The following is a 3,685-nucleotide window of genomic DNA, read 5'->3' on the forward strand; positions in this document are numbered from 1 at the left end:
TGTGTATTTGTACCTGTTTGATGGCCGTCTCGCCGATCTTGTCCGAGTGTTTGCGGATGCTTTCCAGGAAGTCTCTCAGCTGCGTCATGGCCGTGTCCCGGATCTGTATCCGCAGTTTGGGGATGTTTTCAGCCATGATGGAGCAGAACCGGTACTGACCGGCTCGGGGAAGACATGTGGACTCCAGCTGCTCCAGCGTCCGCAACGCCGGGTAGTACCTGCATAAAAACACACAACTATAAGCCTCTAAACTTTAAAGACTTCCTGGGAAAATGCAGCGTGAATTTGCTGCTGAATATTTGCTGAAAGCTGCTGGAGCAGCTGAAACCAGCTGAAAAGTTCTCATAGCTAAACTGTTGAATTTGAACAGCTGACGTTTGCTGAAAGCAGAAGAATAAAAGCTGAGACCAGCAGGAAAAGAAGAAAAGTTGCAGGATAAATAAACTGAAATAGGCAAAGAGGCTGAATACAAAACATCTAAAGTTAACCAAAAAAGTAGCTTAAATGACAAAAACAAAGCTGAAATTAGTTGAAAGAGGCTGAAAGTTGCATGAACAGTTAAAGAGAAGCTCAAAAGGGTTAAAATAGCAACAAAAAATAGCAAAACAAAAAGCTAAAATTAGCAGAATGTACTTGAGTAGCAGAAAAAAGCTGAATTTAGCAGAAAGAAACAAACAGGAGCTTAAAAAGCTTAAATTAGCAGAATTCAGTTTCTTGTTCATTTTCGATGAGAAAAGTGGACGTAAAAGTTAAACGTCCAAAAGTAAAGAATGCACAAATACCAAGTCAGAGCAGGAGTCGTCCAGAACGAGCCGAACGTTTTCAGACGTGAATCGTAGAAATAGAACAAAGGTTAGGGCACGAGTTACGTGCCTTGTGGCTTTTGTGCAGGTCGAGCAGGGAAACGTGCACAACGTGAGTGTTCGTCCACACGTACAGCTGTGAAGCTCTGATCAGAGGAGACGTGAGAGAATTAAGAGCAGGCAGCGTCTTATCTGTCAAACAGAAACGGTCGGGTGCAGCTCGGAGACGTTTGGCAGCGTCGTCCGCTGCTGAAACTCTCCCCTGCGCGTGTCCAACGCTCGCTCTGAAGAACTGGCCGACCTCCCGCTGCTCTCAGAACGGCAGCCGCGGGACGGAGAAAACACCCCCACAAACAAACGACCAGCTTATGACCCGTCAGGGTTTTACAGGTCAGAGCGAGGACACGCAGGAGACCAACGTCCCGTCCACGGCTCCGTGGCGCCATCTGGTGGCTGCAAACTCACAGAGGTTCAGGAGCGTTTTTATTTTCTTTAACTTGTTTATTTTATTTTAATAACAGAGAAACAAACCCCTCGCCGTTTGTTTCACACTTTAAAAACAGTCGAGTTTATTTCTTCAGAACCTCCTTGGAGCACGTTCAGTTCATTTATACAGCGCCAAGTCACAACAGAACACTGAACAGAAACATTCATATATAAAAATAATAATTCAACACAATTTATCTATTATTTATTTTATATTCTGATCCTCGACGGAGTCCAGAGGAAAAACACAAAGTAAAAATCTTTAAATCCACGTTTGATCTCGTCCAGAGTTTCTCCAGAAATCAGCCAATCACACGCAACGCTTGTTAACGCCAATTCAACGGCAGTTTTTAAACATCTTACTGTTTCCGACCGTGAATAAATAAACTGCGACGAAGCTCCTGGAGAAACTTTGACGGGGACTGCCGCGCGGCGGCCATTTTTAAATTTAGATGACGAAACGCCCATGTGCATCTTAAAAGATGTTGTAGGAACGACAGAGTCTTGTTCGTCACGTGACGTCAGACTGAAGCGTTCCGTCAGTTTTTTCATGAGAAAAATGGCGTCTTCGTTGGTAAATTACGTCGCCGTGGTAACTCGAAATGCCAATAAAAGTAATCGCACCCATCACGGTACCGAGCCGGTTGTTTTGATACATCGTGGTGGTTCACATTGAAGCTGATGGAAGAGCAGGTGGCTGTTGCTTCATTAACGATGAATCTCCGGTCGTTAACGACGAAGTTTCTGTAGAAATGAGCTCAAACTAGAGAAGTCTTCTTGGTAAAAAGGTAAATTTAAATTTTATGTTTTTGAGTTTAATTTGGAGATTCCTTTTTTACGATAAAGGTTTTTGTGTTCGTCTTCATGTTACGATACGTTTAATAACGAATAATAAAAATAAAACGTATTGATCTCAACATTCTCAGGTAAAACCATCCTGCGTTAGAAAGTTGGACCCGTTGGCCACGAACCTGAAATTAGAACCAGCGCTGCCAACTCCAGCTGATGCCAACGTTTCATTTTAAAGCCAAACTTCTCAGATATTATTATCGATGATGTCAATTTTTACTGATCGTTACGGACGACGGTCTCAGTCATTCGGAGTGGCGTACCTTTTGGCGCTCATCTGCTCTTGAAGTCTGCTGTACATCTCCAGAACTGAAGAAACCAAGCAGAGACAAAACATCAGTAAAATTTTATTGACTCAAACCGACACGAGGACAGTTTGGCTGTGGTGGAATGAGCGTCAGAATAAAAGCTTTAAATAAGAAAAACAAAACGGTGGAATAATTAAATCATCGGCCTCCGTTTTCTGAGCTGAAGAGGAAATTAAAAACTACCTGAAACAGGTTTTTCCTGGTCAGAGGCAGCGCAGTGACAGATCCTGGCCAACAGAGGGAGCCGTTTTACAGCACAATGATGGAGGGGGGGTAATGGTGGCCTTGACCACCAGATTAAGCTATGGCCACCCCAATCGTTTGAGGAAACTGTACTTTAAAGCAATATAAAAACTAGAAAGAGTTTCTTCAAATGGTAGGGGTCGTTGGTTTACAAATATATATATGGTAGCGGCCATCTTGGATTTTAACTTGGCAACCCAATATTCAAAAGGAACTTTTCTCAAGCCTAGATCAAGGTTCTTTATCGTCATTCACATCACATATGGTACATGAGGTGGAACAAATATGTACTCAAAGTCCCAGTTACACCCCACAAAAGCAAAAATATAAAGTATTAAAAAGAAACTGTATCCAAGGATCTAAGATATATGCTTAAAATAATGTATGTGTTAAGCAGCATATGTGAGCAGAGTGAACAAGAGGGGGCTCAACACGTAGCCCTGAGGTGAGCCAGTGCTGAGGATTGTGGTGGTGGAGGAGAAGTTGTGGATCCTCACAGACCAACATGCAGCCACACACCAACATGGACGTCAGCAACTCGTTTTTCAAGTTATTTTGCTCACAACACGGATGGATGAACGGAGGGCATGTCCACGTCCTCAGACAGACCATGGACATCAACTTGTTACATTTATGGACCGAAAACAGACGAATCTGCTCATCTATCGGGTAAGATTGTTACATTAGAGCAGGATCAGCTGTTGTTGAAAAGTGCAGCAGAAATGTTACAAAAAGGCTAAATACTTGTTTTATCACGATCATGAATTTCTATTGAAAAAAATCTTCCTGTGAGCTGAAAAGCGTTAAAGCAAAGATTTTATTTACTAAAGCTAAAAGTCTGCTCGACTCTAAGTGACATCCGAGTAGACCTGTCATGATAAACAATAAATCAATTAATCACATGATAAATTAAAATCATCAACCTCATTTTCATTTATCGACTTCATCGTTTCTTCGTGTCTCTCTCTTTCTACTGAAGACACTGGATGAGAAAAG

At 42.3% G+C, this 3,685-nt stretch overlaps 1 protein-coding gene across 1 annotated transcript in view; it reads left to right on the forward strand.

Moving 5' to 3' along the window:
• The window catches only part of LOC119409929 (exocyst complex component 6B), a gene marked incomplete at its 3' end in the record, with an annotated part of 14,781 nt that overhangs the window by 8,032 nt on the left and 3,064 nt on the right, over positions 1 to 3,685 (forward strand).

This window comes from Nematolebias whitei, chromosome 1 (genome assembly GCF_014905685.2).
Source record: "Nematolebias whitei isolate Nwh7 chromosome 1, NemWhi1, whole genome shotgun sequence".
Lineage (NCBI taxonomy): Eukaryota > Metazoa > Chordata > Actinopteri > Cyprinodontiformes > Rivulidae > Nematolebias > Nematolebias whitei.